General features: G+C 43.6%; 1 protein-coding gene and 1 long non-coding RNA gene across 2 annotated transcripts in view; one reads left to right on the top strand and one right to left on the bottom strand.

Annotated features, from left to right (window-relative positions):
- Nucleotides 1–2,185, bottom strand: part of celf2 (cugbp, Elav-like family member 2) — a 154,131-nt gene extending 151,946 nt beyond the window's left edge. The window contains exon 1 of the mRNA XM_020042819.3: nt 2,065–2,185. The gene's annotated coding sequence lies outside the window, so the exon portion shown is untranslated. The remainder of the gene's footprint in view (nt 1–2,064) is intronic.
- LOC109614977 lies at nt 693–24,027 on the top strand. Its single transcript, XR_002195993.2, has 3 exons — nt 693–737; nt 22,752–22,858; nt 23,338–24,027. It is a non-coding gene; the product is annotated as an uncharacterized LOC109614977 (long non-coding RNA).

The following is a 24,027-nucleotide window of genomic DNA, read 5'->3' as shown; positions in this document are numbered from 1 at the left end:
TTAGTGGTGGTAATCTTGGCCAAAAAACAAGCCAGGCTGAATGGGCTGTTCATGCGCCCTGAGCTACAGGAGGCCCACAAGATTTAGTCAGTGTCTCTCCCTCAGATATAATATTCAAATGGCAAAACAATCGGAAATTATAAGAAATAAGCTGTAATACTGCAGCTTTTTATATGCCATATGACAAAATAATAAGTAGAATTGCATAAGATCTGATTAACAACCGGTGAACGTTTTAGCCCAATAGTAAAATGTGTTGATTTGCAAAAAAATAAGCTGTCCAACTACAAGCATAAAATCTCGAGTAGCTAATTTGGAAAGAGAATGGCACTTACAATGCCAGGGTTCTAGGTTCAACTCCCACAGGAAGAATGTCAAAAAAAAAGTAAATATTTGTACTTACTACTGTACAGTAAATTGCTTCTAATGAGAGAGTCTGCTAAATGTTTTAAATGTAAAAAATGCAGTGAACACAAACACTGAAATATTTTTCTGTTTTTGCCTCCAGATGGACCGATCCCACTTAGGAGAGAGGAGAGAAGAGAGAGGATTAACAACAGAGGAGTTACGAGAGAGGGGAGAGGAGTTACGAGAGAGAACTGAAGAGTGAGGAGTGAAGCGAAGTGAGAGGAGTGAGAAGTAAAGAGAGAGAAGTGAGAAGAGAGAACAGAAGAGAAAAAAACCGAGAAGAGGACAGAGAGTAGAGAGCGGAACAGAGCAGAGCTGGAGACACAGAGGTGGGTCTGACCCAATCAAAACAGTTCTCTCTGCATGGGTAAAGTAACACACATCTGATTAGGGCAGAATCAGTTAGCTATTGATAGCATGCTGTCTTGGAGACTACCTCACTGGGACTGTGAGCTCTCTGTCTCTCTCAGTCTCTCTCTCACTCCCTCCCATCTTGCGCTTTCTCTTCACTTTTCTCATTCTCTCACTCGCCCTCAATCTTTCATTTTCTCTCTCTCTCCCTCTCCCTGTAATCAGTTTAAGTGGGTTAGTGGATGGAGGCTATGTGAGGTGAGCTCTTATGAGGTGCTTTACTCTGATGATCAGTCTGACTGCTTGAGTCACTACCCTGGACTATGTAATGACCCCCACCCAGCCACACACACACGTTCCCTATACCTCCTCTCACTAACACCACAACACATTTAAAAATGAGATAAGGATATGTGCTTTGGCCTCAAATGAGAGTCTGTTTCTTCAAAATGACTCTTTGTATAGCACCCTCACACAACCAGAAAGCCTTTAAATGATTGATGAAAACCTTGCTCAAGATCCATCCATTTTCCCTTCCCACAATTCCAAAATGTTCTCCACTCCTCTTGGCAACATATCCACACTTTTCCTTATTAGTATTTACTGTTCATCTCCCCGTCCCCGGCTCCACCAGTCCTGTTGATGTAGTTGTGGAAAGCTGTAACAACGGCTGAACGTTCACATACTGTTGAAAATGTTCAGCAAATACCTTGGTTTTCCCAAATCCCATTTGAAGGATTCCTCAATCAGGAATGAGCAGTAATGACCGAATCTCCCCGAAGTTCCCGGAACGTTTTGAGCCTAGCTATGACTCCTGTGGTCTAAGACACAACAGACAAAACATACTGCATTGTGGGTCTGGCCTTCTCAAACACCCTGGCCTACACCCTGGCCTGGGCACAGCTATATAAATCGTCCCTCTATAGCCAGCCCAGTTAAAATGTCCAACTCCTTCCAAAACACTTTATATGATTGAGTTTCCGCTGCGGCTACATGTGTGTTTAGCTAGGATTTTACCCTCACTACAGCAGAACTTTGTGATAAACATGTGACAATAAAATGCATTAAAAGACAATTAAATAAAAAATGACACTGGGAGCCAGTCAGAGTGAGTCAGAGTTTCCAGTCACTCAACAGCTATAAGGAAGGAACCAAAAGCATATTCTTGTTTCAGTAAGAGCTCTCTGATTTCTCTAACCTTCACATATGGCAGTTAGAGACAGCCTAGACAAAGCAAATGGACATTCTTACACAGACATGTTTTTGGATATACGTTCTTAGTTCTAACAGGAAGTAACCACTCACCAGACTGCAGAAGAAGAGTTATGAAAAGTATAATATGAGAGTTATTGGAAGACGATCAGAAAGACGTACAGTATGGCTCCGTAGATAAAGAGTTGGAAACAGTTCTGATATTGACTGTGATACAACCTCTTCACGGTCGATATGAAATGTCACTCACACTACTGTTGCCTAGCACCCAGCCCATCACCATGTGTGGCTACGCCCCCTTCCTCTATCAGAGAAGGGAAACGGTGGTGATTTCTTTCTGTTTCGACATCGAACGGCAGAAGAGAGAGCGTGCAAGAAAGTGAGGGCTGGAGAGTAAAGAGATGTGACAGGAAAAAAATACAACAGAGCCGAACAAGAAGAACAGAACAGAGAGAAAGAGTTCAACAAAGAGACCAACTGAAGAGGTGGTTATACACAGCCAACAGCATTAGTCAGCTACAGTGACTAGCTGCCTTCTTAATCCCAAGGAGAAACAGTCAAATCGGTCAACAGACACACAGTTTGTCTTCTACTCCCTCCCCCCCTCCCTCTCCTTTGTCTCTCATGTTTGTGATCTCCCCTGTCCCTCCCTCCTGCCGAGTCCATCCAGGGCTGCTGCTTTCTCACTGGGAAGATCTCAAACCAAAAACTCCTCACCTCCTCTCTTCATGCCCTGCTCAAAACCCATTGGAGAACACCAGAGGGGAAGGACGTCTGAGTTCTGCATCCAAAAGGGGATGAGAAGGTAATGAGGGGAGTGGAGAGAGCAAGCAAGGCATGTGCAGTTGAAATCTTCCAACTGTCCTTCCACCTCTGTGACCTCTGCCACTATTTATTAGCCCATATTCCAATGAGTTATGTCCCAACATTCCCCACAGTTTGTGTTTCAGCTACAATGCAAATTTCAAGCCAAAGCTTGTAGACGTTTTATTTTAATTAGCAAACTTCTTTAACCCGAATCCAGGGAAACTTTTGCTACACCCTGAGATGAAAAACAGGGTGTGTTTGTATTTTTCTGAGCTTGTTTCTGACTCTGAGTCCAAGCTGCAGTTTGTTTGCTGAAAACATTTCCAGGGCTGTGAGGAGAGGACCTTGAATTGTCATGTTGGTTCATTTTCTAATTTTCAGAAGAAACTAGTAACCTTTGCATATGATAACCTTTCCATACTGTCTTATGATAAATGCTGGGTAACCTTTGCCAAAACCAAAAACAAACAGTTATAAATAGATGACTGAGTATACTTTCTTACACACGTCTCCTCTAAACTTTTCAAAGCAGAGAGTTTAAAACAAGAAATGTTTTCAAGGGGACGATCATCTTCATCCCTCTCAATCTGTATGTCTCTCCATCTGTGGTGTAGACACCCGCTCCCGTTCTGTATGTCTCTCCATCTGTGGTGTAGACACCCGCGCACGTTCTGTATGTCTCTCTCCATCTGTGGTGTAGACACCCGCGCACGTTCTGTATGTCTCTCCATCTGTGGTGTAGACACCCACACACGTTCTGTATGTCTCTCCATCTGTGGTGTAGACACCCGCGCACGTTCTGTTTGTGTCTCCATCTGTGGTGTAGACACCCGCGCACGTTCTGTATGTCTCTCCATCTGTGGTGTAGACACCCGCGCACGTTCTGTATGTCTCTCCATCTGTGGTGTAGACACCCGCGCACGTTCTGTATGTCTCTCCATCTGTGGTGTAGACACCTGTGCACGTTCTGTATGTCTCTCCATCTGTGATGTAGACACCCGCGCACGTTCTGTATGTCTCTCCACCTGTGGTGTAGACACCCGCCCACGTTCTGTATGTCTCTCCATATTTGGTGTAGACACCCGCGCACGTTCTGTTTGTGTCTCCATCTGTGGTGTAGACACCCGCGCACGTTCTGTATGTCTCTCCATCTGTGGTGTAGACACCCGCGCACGTTCTGTATGTCTCTCCATCTGTACACATGAAGACATTTGAAAACATCCACACAGCTAATCCCATTTCAGTCTGCATGACAATGTTGTAAGATAAGATGGACCAATATCATCGGACCGGAACCCTACGCGGCTGATGCCATTCTCTCCATTAAATGTACTGGTCTGTGCGTGGATGGTATAGATGAATGCATCTATCTAAACACTATGAGAGAACACCTCGTATATTTCCAGGCATACTATACTACAGGTTACAGATTTACGTGTGTCTCTTCGCGTGTTTCGGTGTATGTTTGTGCGCGTGTGTGTGTATGTGTGTTTGTGTGTATCCGTGTAAATTCCTCCCCTCTGCGTCACCCTCTCTCTCCTCACTAAACTGAAAATCAAACAGCTGGAATAATTCAGCCGGGGCTAAGCAGGTGACCCAGAAAAAATAGGAGACAGGGAGGGAGGGAGGAAAATGAGTAGGAAAGGAAGAAGTCAGGGAGGAAGAAGAGGAAACGGAGGCAGGGAATGAGGGAGGAAGAGGAGATGGAGAGAAGAAAGGGACGAAGGCGAAGAGGAGACGGAAGGGAGTGAATTGCAGGAAGAATGTGCAGAGGAGACTGGGGGAGGGTCGTGGGGGAGGAAGGAGGAGAGGAGACTGGGGGAGAGTTGTGGGGGAGGAAGGAGAAGGGGAGACTGGGGGAGGGTCGTGAGGGAGGAAGGAGAAGAGGAGACTGAAGGAGAGTCGTGAGGGAGGAAGGAGAAGAGGAGACTGAAGGAGAGTTGTGAAGGAGGAAGGAGAAGGGGAGACTGGGGGAGAGTCGTGAGGGAGGAAGGAGAAGAGGAGACTGAGGGAGAGTCGTGAGGGAGGAAGGAGAAGAGGAGACTGAAGGGAAGAGAGAAAGTGGGTAATGACGTTAAACCTACAGAGGCAGAGAGACTGGAGGGCAGAGGAGAGTGAATCGTTGTGTGTGTGTGTGTGTGTGTGGTTTGTGTGTGTGTGTGTTCCACTACATCTGTATCCTACATACTGTAAGCCTCACCTCTCAGGCTCCTAATCTGTTCGGTTTTTGCCTCGGTCCCCCTGGTTGCCTGTCCATCTATAATGCCGTCCTGTCTTGAGTCTTCCTCTGTCTGTTAAGTAGTTCTTGCTGTAAACACTCAGATTATCAGGGCAGTGCTGGTACATCAGTACCAACCTGGATCATAACGTCTGAGTTGTTTACGTCTAAGGACATTACCGTAATATCAAAATAAAAAAATATAAAGGAAAAAATAAGGAAATTCCAATGGTATTTGGCTCTGTTCTAGCACTGTCGGCAGGTTCATCTTCGCCCTCCCCCTGTTCCTGCTCCTCTCGTTCTCCTCTCCTTCGTTTCCTCCACTCTTCCTCCCGCTGTCTCCTCTCGTCTTCCTCTCGCTGTCTCCCCCTCTCTCCATTCGGCTGTGTCTATCCCCTCAGGTTTCCTTGCTGAACTAAAGCGGGGTAGTAGGTCTGCTGACACGCCGTTCCATCCTTCGGCCCCATGCTGTCACCTGCCTCATTAGTGCACACTGAGAGGAGAGGGAGACAGGGATGAGGGATCCAAAAAGCGTGCACACACACGCGCACGCACACACAAGCCAGAACACACACGCAGTGTATTGTGTTTGTGTGTATGCACATGCACGCGTGTGTGTATGTGTGTGTTTTCGCACAATGCAGTACAGGGCCATTTTACCCAAAGGAACAACTCGCTCCACACAGAGGGTTTGATTATTCCGTCGTTTGACAGAAGTGACTTGTGGTGGAGTGTGTGTGCGGTTTGATAGAGGGCTCGTTCTCCTTTACAGGAAGATGCCTGTTCAGACTTGCCCTTTATACCAGGACAAAACACAACAACAACCAACCTAGATCATATTCTTTCAGGTCCTTGTACAGAACATCCGGAATGCACAATGAAACTCTGGCACTACTACAAAACACAGACGCTAACAAACGTTCCATGTTACTTCACCAAGACCTGTAATCGGGAATCAAACAACCAAACAACTCGCTCACAGTCAGATCTACTCAAACACCACGCCTAGAACCAGCGATACTAATCAATCCCATACTGGAGCATAAAATAAATCTATAAAGGGGACAGGGAGATGTTGAGAGAGCTATTATGTGGAGAACACAACACCTCCCCTTTAAGAGAGAGTCCAAGAGGAAGGGAGACTGAGAAACTGTCGAGTCATGACATAAAGGCCACACGCGGACACGCGCCCACACACACGTGCGCGCAAACACTCACAAACAATCTCCTGCCGGTCCCAGAAGCCCCACTAGAAGCTTTGCTGGTCTGTGTTTACGAGGCCTGAGTGATGCAGAGAGAATCTCCACAAGCACTTCAAAAGAAGCTACGCCGTTACAACCTCAAAACCCCCTTCGGAACCTTCCGGCAAAAAGTCTCTGCATCAACCAGCCCCTCAAGTCTTGTATTAGCCCACTGAACCAGGGAGAACAGATACTGGCAGGACAGGGAGAAGGAGAGGGAGAGCGAGAAGGGAGGTCTGGGAAAGGGAAGAGAGACAGAGAGAAATAAAGGGAAAGAGAGAGAAATTAAGAGAGCCCTTGTTTTGCGTAGACTGCAAGATCAAGACCCAATCACGCCCCAGCTATTACGGGATCAAGACCCAATCACGGCCTGGCTATTACGGGATCAAGACCCAATCACGCCCTGGCTATTACGGGATTGGGCAACTGAGAAGCACAAATCCACAAGACTGCACAACCATGGAAAACTCTTAAGAAATATTGCAGGATTCTCATAATTAAGAACAGGTTTAAAACATTACCACTGGTTGACGTCAGAAAAATGTCCCTTACATAACGTGAGGGTTTTCAGCACATTGCTCAACACTACCTGATAACAACAAACTGTTCAGACAAACACGTTTAGGAACCTAACGCACCTCGCGAGGCACTCGCATTTCATTGTTATAACACTGAATAAAAAAGAAACAAACAATGAGACGACGGAACTACACTGCTGTTTAGTAAACGAGGAAGAGCCGCAGAGCCTGTGAGGACAGCCAGGAGAATAATAGCGCTTTATTGGAGTAAACAAACTGGAGCACGGGTCAGGGGGTGTCAGCACGCGTGGGAGGAGAGACAGGTGGAAACAGTGTACACAGGAGGAAAAGAGGGAGACACAGACAGTCTGACCGACAGACAGAAACACAGACAGAGAGAGAGAGAGAGAGAGAGAGAGAGAGAGAGATTATGATAAACAGAGATTAAGAGAGAGAGAAGGGACGTGTGAGATTTGGGGGTTTGAGAGCAGAACACACAAACACACACACAGCTCATGCCAATGCATGACGGGCCAGTGATGGCATGCCAGAACGGAAGATCCAGCTCTGCGCATGTTGGTACTGATCCAAGCCCAGCTGGTGGCAGGACCAGGAGGAGAGAGGAAAGAGGAAGAGGAGAGTGTAGAGAACAAATGGGCAGAGGAATGGTACACTAGTGGTAAGAGCTGGAGTATCAGAGAGAGAGAGACAGAGACAGAGAATGAGAGTGCAGCCTAATAATTTCAGATAGACATTTATTTATTACATCTTTATTTTCCAACTCTTTTGGCAATGCACACAAATATTTCCATTGCCAAAAAAGTCATTTAAAAGGTAAAACAGTTTATGTACATACAGTACAGAGAGAGACTGAGTAGACCGAAAACCTTCTAACAAATGTATGACACCACAAGGGACACATACCTCCCTCAGATCGTACAGACCCACAAAGAAGTTGAAATCAAGTTAAACATTGATAAAGCTTCCGTATCTGTTAGGCGAAATACCTGCAATTGCAAAACACCAAATTCTCTGGCCTGATGAAACCTTGTAGGACGTTTGTAGCATCAGACCCAAGAGGATTCTGCGCTGTAATCACTGCCAAAGGCTCTTTGGTGATACTGAGTGATAGGGTTTGAATAACTGTGTACATTCAGAAGAAGATGAGGAGTAAAAGAAGCGGACAGGCAGTCACAGACAGGCAGTCACAGAGAGGCAGTCACAGACAGTACCACATGAACACTCAGGCTCTATGAACACCACTTGCTCTCCTCATCTCCCAGCCCTCCACTGACAGGGTTAGAGGTGAGGTGGGGCCCCAGGCTGGCCCTCCATATGGAATGGAATTGCATGACGTGATTGGCGCTCCCTGCGTGCGGACACAGGGATGCGGACAGAGGCTCCGTTCAGGCTCCAACTCTGCGCTGGACTAAGGGCCCGGCCCACACGCCTAGAGGCTACCATTGTCCTCTGCAAAATGAAAATGGGCTGCTGAGTTAGGAATCTTTCCAAACACTGGGCAAGGTTATGGAGACGCACATATGAAGTTAAACACACTTTCCGCGCATGCACGCACACACACACACACACACAAACCTCTACGGGCAGAATACATCAGAGATCCCAATCTGAATCAGTCCATTGTGGGAGGTCTATCTCTAGCCAGAATCTAGTCATCTGAGTGTCAGGTGATTCATGGGCGGTGCCAAGGGCTGTGGCAAGCCCAACTAAGGGTCAGAGTTCAGCTGTGTCTGGGTTCAAAGGTCCGGCCTATGCCTGGCATCAACACTACTGTATAGTAGGTTGTACTGTAACCACGCCAGCCCACTGACCCTCATTAAGAGAACATCAGTTATGGAAAAGGGACAGCAGGATGGAGGGATGGAGGGATGGAGGGGAAAACAAAAGGGCAAGATTGCATCTTAAAAAGAGAGGAAGAGAGAGGAATGAGGGAGTGAGGAGAGGAGACAGACCGTCCTGTGAGAATGGACAAAGAGGCCTTTATGGCGTTGAGGGTCAAATGGGCGTTTTATTCATGGCTTACCCTACACACTGAGAACAGTTCCCCTTGTAACTGCCCTGTGTGTGTGCATTTCTCTCACGCTTAATTTCCCTGTGTGTTTCAAAAGACAAAAACACGCACACGCATACAAAGTATGTGTGCACATGCAGGCGCATGCACACTCACGACACACAGACACACACTCACCTGTAAACATGTTGATGTGAGGGATTCACAAACATGGAGCCATTTTACACGCCCTGAATCATTACCTAGGATGAAAAGACTATACAAAGAGGTCCCAAACCCTGCATCTGTTTTACACTGGCTTATCTGCCTGCTAGCTAGGTAGCTAGCTGACTTACAATCACCATGGCAGAGATTAGTTGATCTTTCAAATCAATCTCTGTCTCAGCAGCACCAAGAGACTGCAATATTAAAAATATTTTTAGTTGAGAAAAACATTTCTCAGATTTCCCCCCCACAATGTTGGAAAATGACTTATTCCCTTTGGGCCGAGCAGGCACCAGCAATTATGAGGAACGGTGAGAACAAATTCATGTTCTAGGGAGTTGAATATTATTTCGATGGGTGTAAACCACAAGCTACTGCTCTGAGAATTGGGGGTTCAATAGTATGAGAAATTCTATTATTAGTTAATCCCTAAATTTAGATATAACTTGAACCAAATAACGCCTAAACATTCAATATATGACACTTTGTTTTTACAGATGTTCTACTACCTTTCTGGTATCTATTTTGTGATCATGGCTCCTTGGGTTTGGAGGGTTGAAGGTCAGAACATGCCGGTCCCAAAGCACACCAGGCATAGTTAATTTACCTAGGTCACAATGGCTCAACCACCCTGCAATTCAGTGTTTTTGTGTCATATTGGAACCCCAATAACTACTAAACCATTAATAACTACTTAATCCCAATAACTACTAAATCATTAATAACTACTTAATCCCAATAACTACTAAATCATTAATAACTACTTAATCCCAATAACTACTAAACTATTAATAACTACTTAATCCCAATAACTAATAAACCGTTAATAACAACTTAATACCAATAACTACTAAACTATTAATAACTACTTAATCCCAATAACTACTAAATCATTAATAACTACTTAATCCCAATAACTACTAAACTATTAATAACTACTTAATCCCAATAACTAATAAACCATTAATAACAACTTAATACCAATAACTACTAAACTATTAATAACTAGAAAATCCTCCATATTGATAAGCATTAAAAATGACTAAATCCCAATAACTACTATGCCATTCATAACTAATAAATCCCAATAACCACTAAACTATTAATAACTACTAAATTCCAATAAATGCTAAACTATTAAAATTAATAAATCCCAATAACTACTAAACAATCATTTTATTTTGGTTTTAATCCCAAAACTTAACCATTCTAACTAACCTACATTTATAGCCAAATGTCAGGTTTCAAATGGAGTCAGTAAGAGCTTGTTGAGTAAATTAGAATTAGCTGTTGGTTAGTGCTCAGTGTTGCGCAGTCTAGCTGAGCTGTGTGTGTTGTGTGTCATGGCGACTCAGTGTGTTAGGTCATAATGCTACATGTAGCTGACTGGGAGAGTGTTCAAAACAGATGTTTAGTTATATCTCTGGAATCGCTGGATACATTTCTCTCTGGGCTATATTCGTAGAGAGCTATGCACATCCACAAACACACGTTTATTTTCCTAAAAAGCAAAGCAGAGATCTAGGTTCCCTGTGCACTACCCTATCCTTAACATCAAACCTTATGCTTACACCGAACCCTAAACCTAACATTTAATGCATAAACTTAAATAATCTTACATTTTACCCCAAAACCCGACACACCCACACACCACCCACAGACAAATGTTACTGACCCCTACTTCTCTCCCCACACAAACAGAAAGTCCTTTTGGCTTTACAATACCCCCGATAAACCCAACACCCACCCACACACTAAACAACACCTACACATTTTCCAATACATCTAACATGGTGGTAATCGCCATTGTAAACCCTGTGTCATTGTGGGGACACATATAATTAAAAGGGGATTATGAGGCAGGAGGGCCCAGATGCCTAACGCATGTAATTAACATTCAGACAATGTGGCAGGCACAAAAACAAAACACCTGTGTGTATGTGTGTGTGTCCGTGCATGTGTGTGTGTGTGTGAGTGGGATTAACTCAGAACAGCCTGAGTAGACATCACCCAATCAACCGCAGCACAGAAGGGACATCGTGGGGACAGAGCCAATCAAGGGCAACAGAAAGAGCACGACTCAGGAAACAGTCGTAGTAAAGGAATGTTGACAGTGAAAATTAATAACACAGCAGAATGCAACTGTTGCCATCTATCAATGGGTCTGGGATGGATTGCTTTGAGTTAGCCATGGCTCTAAGATCTACTGCTGTTGTCCAATCAAGACCTAATGGAGGCAAGGAGACCTGCTAGATGCTCTTTATAGGCCCTGTGACATTAAAAGGTGAAACTCTAAATGGAAATTACCTCTCTCTTTTATCTCCTCCAAGATTAATGCATGTGGAAAGGCCCACCGACTATGCCAGTATCTGTGTGTGCACGCATTTGTGTGTTCACGTGTGTATGGTCTCCCCATGTATTGTCAAGATTTACACACACTTTACACGGAAGGTTAGGCTTAGCGTTTGACAACTGTATATAAGGAGACCAACGTTCAGTTTTAGCAGCCACACATAAAGTGTGTCATTTCGATGGCACTCGTGGTCTGTTTTTTACCAGAGGGAATTCGAGCATTTACCAAACAGCTCTGGGATGAGGGCACAGGAAGGACGGAGACATGTTAGTGTGTGTGACCTTTAACCCCTCACCATTAGCTGATGGGTAACTAGTGGTGATTTGCTCCAGTGAATGTGCTAGAGTCAGTTTCCACCACTTCGGTCCAAAGCGAGTCTGAATGCTTGTTGTGTCGTCTCCTCAAAGCGTTGCTTAATTGGTCCTGTGGGGCTTCGTGGTTTGAGCATGTCTTCTGATGCCAGGACTGTGGTACTGGAAGATCTGTTTCCTGGATCTTCTGGGCGCCAGGGTGGTGGGGTCCATTTCCTCTGGGGCCACCCCCAACAACAATGCATGCACGCACTACTGTAGCATTTTGGATAGCTGTCGTTGATAAAAGCATATGGGCTTGGTTCACAATGACATGCCAAATATTCTTCAAAACTGTTTTTCTACACCTAAATCTTTAGCTGGCTGAGGAACAGCGAGGACGTCATCGTCAGACATGGCGTCCCTCGAGGACTAAGGAGATATGACATTTTGAGTTGAAGCCACTTACGAGTTGAGTGGTTGTTTAGTTTTGCAGGAGGCTGATTCCCATTGAATAAACAAACTGAATGTGATGCCGACGTCTGTTGACTTGATAGAATACATTCTAATAAAGCCCACTGATGAGGAGGATATGGTGTGGAAACATGGCTTGTGAAATGGGAGTAGACCGATAACATGTCGGCAGATGTATACTTGACTCAAACAACAAATCGGAATCAAGATTTTAGTTTTGGGTAATGACAATTTTCTTTATTGTACTAATTTGTTCACATATGAATGAGCGAGGTACATGGTGTGTGTGTGTGTCTGTGTGTATGTGAGGCAGGCAGACAGAGTGAGAGAAAGACTGTAGGCGTATGTTGCTTCCGCACGAGTGTGCGCGTGCGTGTGTACGTCTTGTTGTGTGTGTGTCAGCTCCCTGTCTCCTGACCTCAGGGGTTTTATCTCTTCAGCATACACCTCTATCTGCCTAACCATGAATAAAGAACAGCTATATGCCTCTCCCAGCTCGAATGGCATTGATGTGTTTCTGTTGTTCCCACGCATCTCAGAGAGAGAGAGAGTAGAGAGAGAGAGAGAGAGAGAGAGAGAGAGAAGTAGAGAGAGGGGAGCTGGAGAGGGCAGAGGGAGAGGAGGACAGAGCGGGAGAGGAAGAGAAAAGAAGGGAGAGGAAGAGGGAGGGAGTGGGGGGAGATGAGGACAGAAGGGCAGAGGGAGGGAGTGGGGGAGAGAGAGAGAGACTTGGTTGCGGAGAAGAGAGGGGGAGATCGAGCGAAAGGACACAATCCCACTCATGTATGTCACTCAATCTATGACAGGCTGACAGAGAGTAGAATCCAATGAGCAGCACATCAGGTCTCTTCTGGATAACCAATCACAGAAATATCTGCCCAGAGACTATGTATATACAAAGCCTCCAGCAGCACCAATGGATGGATGGAAGGATGGCTATAGTATGTACAGTACGCTAACTGTATCCTGTATTTACAGTACCTACTAAATCGATGCGCGCTGCAAAGGAAGTCCAGTTGAATCTTGGGGAAAATAAAGTAGGATTCAGCATAGTGCTTGGGTTAGTTCAGAGTTTTGATTGGTTCTGAAGATAGGGATGGGGTTAGTTCAGAGTTTTGATTGGTTCTGAAGATAGGGATGGGGTTAGTTTGAGGTTTTGATTGGTCCTGGGGATAAAGATGGGGTTAATTCAGCATGTTGATGGGGGTTGTGGATGAGGCTTGAGCTAGTCCAGCAAACTGTTCACCGATTTGGGAGGAGATTTGATTTATTCCCTTTAGGCTGAGGTGGCTCCAGCCGTCTCCTTCCCATTCCAAACCCCCTCAAGAATAAATGGATGGATCGGAAACAGCAGAGCCCCACACAACTCTGATTACACCATGCATAGGCAACACGCTACATTACCCGCTCCCAATATATTTCAATTGGCTATGGATGGGGAACGGGGAACATTCTTTCTTACACACCCGGCTCTTGGAGCTCAGTTGATAAACAGGGTGTTGGAATGCATTCAGAGTTTATCAAGTCCATGGACACACACACATGCACCCTCACATGCACACACACACACACACACACACATACACACACACACATAGTGCCGATAAAACTGCAGACTGGGCCTTATGCGCCAGCTGTTTACCACTGTCAGGAGCCATAAAAACAACATGAGTCACTTTGAGAGAAAATCTAAACACTACGAAACCCCATATGGTTTCTCTATCCCTCTGTGTCTCTCTGTCTTTCTCTCTCACCTTTTCTATCTCCTTCTCTCTCTTCAGTTTCCATCCCACCTCTCCCTCCCCCTCTCTCTCTCCCTCCCTCCCTCTCTCTCTCTCCTCCTCCATTCTTCCCTCCCTACCCCCCCCCCTTTTCCCTCCTCCCCTCCCTACCTCCCCTCTCTCAAACACTCTCCTCTAAACAGCGTACCGTATGGTCCTGGCGGAGGATGATAGATCATTCTAGAAGCTGACAAACTCTATAACGCTCATTAGGCACAAATATACTGTCATAGAAATATTGCCTTTCAGATGTGTCTGTCCATGGTGGGTTGAGAGCTGCTTTGTACATTTATCTCATTGTCTGCTTTCTCTATTCTTAATGTGCAATGTTAATCATCGTCTTGGTCGCCATTCAACCCTTTAGTTTTATGATTTAGAACAATGGAGCGGGCATGCTCTAAACACAGACAACCGTGTAACGATCACTTGCTACAGTGATATGCACAGACGGAGACTGGTCTGGAACGGACCCAAAAGTAGATTTACTTCAGCCCAAATCAAGTTTGAAGTGTTTATGCGAGACTTAGCATGGCCCATCAATTCATAGTGTAGCGTTTACGATAATAATAGTTTGGGAAGATAATTAGACTGTGTGTCCTCCGCTGCTGAGTGAAGACTCATTTAAATGCTGTAAAGATAGAACTATTCTGAGTGCTTGTGAAAACCTGTTTTAGAAATGTGACACATTGCCATCTGCAGGCTGCAAGCACACTTTCCAGCGAACACACGCAGACAGACACAGAAAGAGGCACACACACGCACACACACACGCACGCACGCATTAACACTCATTTTCAAATATGTTTTTTAAGAAGTCATAGAATAAAGCAGTAATTACAAATCTACACAGAATGAGTATTTCATTTTTAACCTACAGTCATGGCAAAAACTATTCAGGCCCTTGCACTTGCATAAAATAAGACACTTGTCAGATCACTGAGTTGGTGACGGTATGGAGCTAGTTAAAACTGTCGTTTCTTGTGTCTGCAAGTCAGCTTGAGCCTGTGTGGCAGTTTATCAAGGGGTTTTCTCCATTTGAAGAATCATTGGCTGTAATCTTCCATCAGGTTTTCTCCTGCTGCCACGTCCATGGAGGCTGGCTGGCGCGACACAGGCCTTAAATGTCTTGGTAACATTTCCTTCTCTCCAAGCTCATTGCAATACACAGTGACCTAAAAAGAACATTTTCATTTTCATTTTTATTTGTAAATTGTTCAGGATTTTTGTTTAGTCGTTGATACAAATTATTTTGGGAAGAAAGTGTACATTGTTTGAATATATTCAGGGCTCATCGTATTTTTTTTTGCAACTGGCCCAGTGGGGCCATTGGGTTTGAAACTTACTGGCCAGAATGGGTTTCCTTTATGAATTTAAATTGCATTTAAATTCCTGATCAGTACGACCAAGGGCCCTGAAGACAGATTGTCAGCCACCCGCTTGGCTGTCATGCAAACCAGGTGAAGTTTGCTATTGGCATGGCTGGTCAAGGACTGTTTGCAGAAGTTGTCAAGGCCTTTGTAAAAAGACCCACATGTCCGCTCTAGCTGGGAACTTACGACAGACGACATCTGAGTTCCACTGAAGTTGAAACTGGTAAATTATTTTTTGCACTGAGGTAAAAATGGTCGCTTTTGTTTGAGTAGTCATTCTTCGTTTGCCTTCTTCACTTGAGTGACCTGCACAATTTTTTCAAATGTTTTATTGAAAAACAATACCAGACAGCCACTCAACAGGCAAACAGTGCGCAAAAGGAGCTGCAAAGAAGTTATCTGTGCATGTGCCAGATTACAAAACAACTGGAGGATGTCGAGTTTATAATGCGATTATTATTTTTTTCAACCTAATCTAATTTCAATCTTTTTGCAGTGGCCCAATCGGGACAGTGACTTGCTAGTTTTATTAGTCCCGACGTGACATTACTGGCCCCGGGCCATCAGGCCATGTCGAGCCCTGATATGGCACGTGTACGGCACTTTTGGCCATGACTGTTTAATATAGCAAAGAAATCAGAGATAATTTACAGGGACATAAACACCCTCAAAACACATTCAAGACTGAAAGTAATAAGGACGTCACGCTCAAACCTCGATTAACTTCACTGATTTAGTTAGCGGTGGCAAAAATAAGCTGAACTTTGTAATATCATGCTCACGCACTGTGATTAACTGCAATGACTTAGCTTACGGTGGCTAAAGTAAGCTGAACTTTGCAACGGCTGTTGAAAGAAAACTAATACCTGTACATACAATAGGTACTGTAGGAAAGACCTTTCCTGAAACTCATATTTAGGATCTCCTAAGATAAATAATGATTTGGAGATTAAAATCAAAAAGCATTCTCAACATTTAACATGATTGGGATCCTACATTAAGTATCAGCTACAAAGGAACATTTGAGAGATCAATTATATTTAGGGTGTCTTCACACACCCAGTAACCATGTGTTGCTATGTGTGATCGGACATGTTGGGCGAGAGACTCGATGCAATGATCACAACATACAACCTTGGCTTGTCCCTCTTTAGAGGTTGAATTGAAGCAATAGCAAGTTTGGAAAATTTGAGCGTTGTGGACATTTTATACTGTTTCAGATACAGCATTTCTACAGGACCAAAGAAAGGATGCCATCTGTCAATGTCCTTGGAGATGAGAATATTTCTCCTGCAAAGTGTTGACTTAGTGGATCATGTGATCACTCACGATACTATGCAGTCATCTGGCCAAGCAAGCAGTAAAAATTATTTGACTAGTCTAAATTATTTTTTTTGGTCCAACAATATTTAGAAATTCATACTTCCCTATTATGAACATATAAGGACCATATCTATCAGCAGTAGTTTTGTGTTTTGTAATTGTGAGTTACTATGTGCAGATCTATTTATTTTTGGTCCATTTTAGAATAGAATACAGCGGAAACAAAATACAAACGGGTCTGAATACTTTCTGAAAACACGGCAAGAAAAAGTCCTTACTAGAAGGAAGACAACACAAATAATAAACATAGTTTATGAAGGCAATGAATGGTACTCATTGAAAATGTAGGAATTTGGTACTCTCAATTGGGCCCAGACAGCTTAAAATAATTAGAACTGCTTTTGACTATGTTTTGCATTCTAGTTACTTACAGCATATACTAATATACTAATACTGTGTTTGACCCCCTTTCGCTTTCAGAACTGCCTTAATTCTATGTGGCATTGATTCAACAAGGTGCTGAAAGCATTCTTTAGAAATGTTGGCACATATTGATAGGATAGCATCTTGCAGTTGATGGAGATTTGGGGTGCACATCCAGGGCACGAAGCTCTCGTTCCACCGCATCCCAAAGATGCTCTATTGGGTTGAGATCTGGTGACTGTGGGGGCCATTTCAGTACAGTGAACTCATTGTCATGTTCAAGAAACCAATTTGAAATGATTCGAGCTTTGTGACAGGGTGCATTATCCTGCTGGAAGTAGCCATCAGAGGATGGTTACATGGTGGTCATAAAGGGATGGACATGGTCAGAAACAATGCTCAGGTAGGCTGTGGCATTTAAACGATGCCTAATTGGCAGTAAGGGGCCTAAAGTGTGCCAAGAAAACATCCCCACACCATTACACCACCACCACCAGCCTGCACAGTGGTAACAAGGCATGATGGATCCATGTTCTCATTCTGTTTACGCCAAATTCTGACTCTACCATCTGAATGTCTCAACAGAAATCGAGACTCATCAGACCAGGCAACATTCTTCCAGTCTTCAACTGTCCAATTTTGGTGAGCTCGTGCAAATTGTAGCCTCTTTTTCCTATTTGTAGTGGAGATGAGTGGTACCCGGTGGGGTTTTCTGCTGTTGTAGCCCATCCGCCTCAAGGTGGTGCGTGTTGTGGCTTCACAAATGCTTTGCTGCATACCTCGGTTGTAACGAGTGGTTATTTCAGTCAAAGTTGCTCTTCTATCAGCTTGAATCAAGAAAATCCAAAGAAACCACACCAACGTGACACAGTTGAAGCAGTACTGTAAAGAAGAGAGGTCAAAAATTCTTCTAAGGAAAAAGGTTGAAGTAAGGGACTGATTAACAGTTACAAGAAATGTCTACAGGAAGTTAGATCAGCCACTATGAAATTGCATTTCTGTTGATCTGTCAATAGTGTCTGAAGTGAAGACTACATGTCCATATGTAAAAACAAAACTCTCCAGTGGGAGTACTTACTTTTTCACATGATCGTAACCATCAAATCTTGCTTTCATACTTGTGCTTATTTAGTTCCTGACCACACCGCACTGCTGTCACCAACAGCACCTGTCTAAGTCGAAGTAAATGTTATTTATCCATTTGCATTTTATTGTCCCTAGTTAAGACTAGAATATGTTTCTTCTAGGAGGTCAGCCCGGCTTGAGTTAGTCAGTTGTCCTAAGACTGCTCATCCTCTTGCTTTGAGAGGTAACAATATTGCAGATACAATCTAGTTTGGTTAGCAAAGGCGAATCTTCTGTAATCATCTCAAGAGGTGAGTGTTATGCAGTTTCTTTCCGCTATCAGAGGCGATTTCTGAACAGTCCTTCGCCAGTACACAAACAATGTCTGTCATTGTAAGGGTTTCTGAAATCCTTCTCATCCATCAACGAGGAGGCCTTGATGTAAATTTTTAACGTAAATATGACTGCTTAGCTCAACATGTTCACCACACCTAACACATTTGTACACACTCTCAGTCACACTCACACAGACATACTTACAGGAGCCTAGTGAGAGAAAGAAAATCTGAAAAATGATCACCATTAAAAAACACAGAACCCCTGAGCTTGCTCATTATTCATGGCCGGGGTTAGAGGAACACATATTACGCTTTAAAGAAAGTACTCATAGTGGCCTGCTTTGCGTGTTCTTTGTAGCTATATGAAGTTAGTACTAATTCCAATAGCACGTCTTACCCTAAACCTAACCCCTAAGGAAATAGCCACACACACACACAGACACGCACAAATATGAGCTATTAAAGCTGTGTGATGGTTAGTGAAGGTGACACCAGCCGTCAGCTGGCTTCAGCCCTGGGTATGATCGCTGTGACAACCACAACACTGACCCCTTGGAGAGATTACCGTCAGCCACCACAAGCCTGACACACACCGCACATACACCACGACACCGTGACACACGCACTGTCAGCTGACCTTCCTCATCACCATCATCATCATCATTATCATCACGGAGCGGACAGGTTGAAGGGGGAGGGGGGAGAGGGGGAGGGGGAAGAGAGAGAGGGAGGAGGGGAGAGGAAAATAAAATAAATGAAATTAGATTCAAGAAAAGGAATCTTGGAGAGGAGATGACGGAAAAATTTGACAGTTGTGTTTGGGGAGGACTGACAATTGGACAGGAGAGAGACTGAGGACAGAGACTGAATACAGACTGACAAAGACTGAGGACAGAGACTAAGAAGTGAGTTTGAAGACAGTAAATGAGGACACATGCAGGAGTTTGTGAGGTTTTGAGGATCTTGCCTATTTCCCAGCCATTCATCTCAATTATTCTTTGACATCTTTCACATTTTCATTGCTGTCATCAGAAAACAGATATGACAGGTGGGAATAGTGAATGTGGACCGTCCATTCTATATACAATGTATAATTATAGAATTACATAAAATCTACAATGCAACAGAATACATAGGCCTATAATTGGAATTAATTTGCCTATGATCTCAGCAGGCCTGTAATTTGTAGTGTGGCATTGAAACGACCAGTCATGATGTTTTCACCAGACTGTCAAACGACCACTTCAAATGGTGCTTCTTTTCGTACCCTCAAAATAATCCCAGCATCCGAAATGGTGCCCTGTTATGGACCAGCAATCGGATGAACGGAAAAATAGAGTAAGTCTTACAAAAACTCAGCAAGTCACCATCATTTACCCTGACCAAACGCTTTACTGGACAGGCTTACTTTCACCCTGGATAAAACACACGGGGTAATCGGTGCCCTCATTCAGAAATCCCTAGCTGCTACAATGTACCAGGAGGTCGCAGGACGACTGTGGCATACCCGAATGGACTACACCGGGTTATGTGAGGAGGAGTCCCCTTAGTACTGTAAATAAAATGGCACACTATAAGTCAAACTCCTCGAGCAGTTGCCCGCCTGGGGGACCACTCTGGAGATGATTCCCATCGATGGAGAGACTACACAGCATCTGGAAGGCCTGTTCGTCTCCAGTCCTTTTGAACTTCTACACTGTTCGCAGCAGGTGTGGGGCTCGTCACTCGGGGTAAAGTAATCTATTACATATTACTTGTTAGCTCTTCTAAAGGTAACTCCATGGGAAAAGTAATGTGTTACATTGCTCTAACATTACTTCACACACCCCAAAACTTCACACTCAAAAGGTTAAAACAGGCGCAGACCTAATGCCACACAGGGGGCAGAAAAGCTAAATAAATAAACATTGGAATTTTGCCAGTCATTATTCTACATATTTGTCCACCCAGATTAATAATTTAACACACCAATGACGAACACACAAATCACACTTATTATTATGAAGCTATTTCCTAACAATATTAAACCACTAAATAATTATTTAACCAGTGGAGACGCAAGGAAAAATAATCCCTATTACTGCATTGAATGCATTAATACATTTAATGCTTTATTACATTGGGATTTTTAGTGCAGATCTAAGCAAAACTGTTCCATCATTTGTGTTTACACAATTATTAGTTTCAGTATTTAGCCAATTAACCTATTTTAACCTACAACTTATTTATTGCATAACTACCCTCTCTTTTTCATGCCATTATTTTTATTATAGCGTAATGCAACTGTCGGAAATCAAAACCCTTTGCATGTGACGTTTGTAGTGTCCAAAAAAAATATCCAGCATATTCAAACTTATTAGCTATTCATAACCAAGCACCACAAACGCAATAGAAAAAGTTTACATACTAATTTACAGTCCAAACATGTTAGCTATTTGGTGAGACTGTAACTTATGCAATCATAAAAGTTTGTCTTCGGCCTACCTTTAAGGTTACCTCTTCTGACTGCAAGTCCAGTCCAAACTTCACTCAATGGGTTTGGGCAACAAAAACTGTTAAATAACCCAAACTTACCCAATTTTTTTTTATTACTCATTACCGCAAAAAGTTATGTTGTTACTTTAACGCGTTACTTTGTACTTGTTACACCCAACACTGTTAGCGACCAGCTGGTTTGAATAGCAAGGCCACATCTTTGTCTGGACTACATCTTTGTGGAAGGTGTATGAATACATTTTCTATACCAAAATGTTTAATGAAAATGTTACACATTGTTTTAATCGGCTGTCAGTGGCCCTTTGTAAAAAAAAAACAATGGTACACTCAATAGATTTTCTAAAAGACGCTCGTGTTACACCTTAAGACAGACTGACAACCAATATGGCCCTGATAGGACCGTGTCATGTGTGGGTGCCCGCCACCAACGTGTGTGAAATTTAAACAGGTCATGTGTTTTCATTTCTCCATTTTGCAAGCATTTATAGAAATGCATTCTGGGCCAATTCTCCTATTCGCTGCAAATTCAGAGACAATTCCTTCTCAAATGAGAGAGATAGAAGGGAGAATGTGCCTATTACAGCAGGTTTAGTGGTGAATGAGTTGTGTGTGTGTTTATTATGCTGGGTATGTCCGTCTGTTGTGTGTGTGTGTGTGTGTGTGTTACTGCTATGTGATGTCGGATGGACTGGTGACGGCATATCTGGCCAAATTCACATCCTCTAATTAGCTTTTAAATGACAACCATTGAAGCTCACAATCCTTATCCATGATTGATTGTGGCACAGAAACCCAACAAGTCTGTCCTTCTCACTACCTCTGCCTTTATCACTTTGCCTATCTCCATCTCCCATCTCTCTTTGACTCCATCTCTCTATCACTCCATTTCTCCATCACTCCATTTCTCTCTCTCCATCTCTCTATCACTCCCCACTTTCCCTTTTCCCCTCTTTTCTCATCCTGACATTTTCCATCTCTCCGGCCACACATGAATAACTCAATTACTGTTATCGGTATGGGATGTGTGTGTTTACTTGAGTAGTGTGTGTGTGTTGTGCGTGTATGTGATGTACTATGTAGTAGGGTTTGAGGTCCACACAATAGTTTCAATGGCTGTTAGCAGAGAAAACAGTAACTTTCTCACTCCTTTGGTGACAGAACAGAATACGGCTTTGGTCTATTTCAGGCATTAGTTTGTTAGATCAACTCATTATAATGAGTTTGTTTACAGATATATCATGCTCACATCTTGCTGACGCACATATACAGTCTGTGTGGTGTGTGCCAGGTTGATTTTAAACCCACTGCTATGCTGCATATAGACTGGAGATGCAGTCCTCGCATATTGTTGCCATGATTACCAGGGGCAACACACACCTACGCAAATGCACACACACACACACATCATGTTTTAAAAACTTACAACATAAAAACTTCCCGAACTTCTAACTCTAGTCCTTACCCTGACTTGTTTCCTTACCTTAACGCTCAGCCTTTGCCCTAACATTAACCCCGACTTTAAACCCTAAACCAAACCCATTAGCTTACAAAACCATTTCCAAGTCACTACTTGCAAATAGTCCTAACTTCTCACCAGGTTTCCTTTTTTATGTAATGTCAGGACATTTTGGTGAATTGTGGTCCTAGAAAGGTAGGAAAACAATTATATATATATATATATATATATATATATATATATACACTCACACCCACACAGAAATAGGCACCTCAGTCCTTCCCCAGGGGTAACCTAGTAGAGCCCTGACATCATAGGGCAGACATAACTGGTGTTTACCTCCCCCTCATATCAAAGCAGGTCTGAAAAGTGGACATTTTAATCTTTCCAGGGAGCTCGGCCTGATAGCAGAAGTACCGACGGAAATGGACAGACCAGGATGGAAGATGAGAGAGGGAGGCCAGCGGACCCAGAGACGGGACTCACACAGAGACAGAGGTAGAGGCCAGGAGGAAAGGGAAAGAGCTAGTCAGTTGGGGAGCGGAGGAGAGAGGAGGATGATAGTGAAAGACGTCGGGTGTTATTAGAGGTCACTTCTGTGGATTACACAGACAGAGTTCACAGCACACAGGAGCCACGCAATTTACCTCCACAAAAAATAGATGAAGACCTGGAATGAAGTGACAGATGCACTTAAGAGAGAGGGATGGAAAAGAGTTCAGATATGAGGGAGGTAAAAAAGAAAACACTGTTGGAGAAGATAATGGAGGATGTGTGTGTGTGTGTGTGCGTGGGGGTACGTGTGTGTGTGCGCGTGTGTGTGAAGCTGAAGTTGGAATCAAAATTATTTTCCAGTTGTTCTATTCTGAGAAGAACCCTCGTTTTTATTCTAGTGTTCTGACCAGAAAACCAGTTAATACTCAGAGATAGTAATACTTATATTACATTTCTGCTTTGTTCCCTTTCTTTTTTAACAGTGAATTCAACATCGTTGCCACAAGAAGGGTGCCTCTGAAGGGGAGCACTGAACAGCGTGACGTGACATGATGTACATAATGACATCAGGGATAGATTTTAAACAAACAATACATGTTATCAAACGGTTTTCAAGAGCTGAAAGTAACGGTTGTGTTTGCGTTACTTGGAAAATGTTGTCAGTTTTTGTGTTTTATTGCCTGAATCCCTTGAGTGTGGGATATATGTGTGTCTGAGAAGTGTGCGAAATTCACATGGGGCATGTGTGTGAGAAGTGTGCGTAATGCGCATGGGGCATGTGTGTGAGAAGTGTACGTAATGCGCATGGGGCATGTGTGTGAGAAGTGAGCGTAATGCGCATGGGGCATGTGTGTGAGTGTGAAGATCATTTGATTTTGACAGCAGATGTTGAGTGACCTGAACAGCAACCCTATTAGAGACTGAGTCTGACTATGACAGGTTGTGGAATCTTGGGGCTCCTTGCACAGAAAGGAACACACATGTCACACCGCATGCCAGCAAGCACACACATACACACACACACACATGCGCCAGTACACCACCATGGACAAGCCACACCGAACAGACACACACAAGATGACATTTCAGTCATTTAGCAACTTCAAGTGAGGGCATACATTTCAAGATGAATAGGTGGAGCTACTCAGTAGGAGTAGGGATCTGTGAGCTTA

Source organism: Esox lucius, chromosome 23 (genome assembly GCF_011004845.1).
Source record: "Esox lucius isolate fEsoLuc1 chromosome 23, fEsoLuc1.pri, whole genome shotgun sequence".
NCBI lineage: Eukaryota > Metazoa > Chordata > Actinopteri > Esociformes > Esocidae > Esox > Esox lucius.
This window is presented reverse-complemented; position numbering and strand designations above follow the sequence as displayed.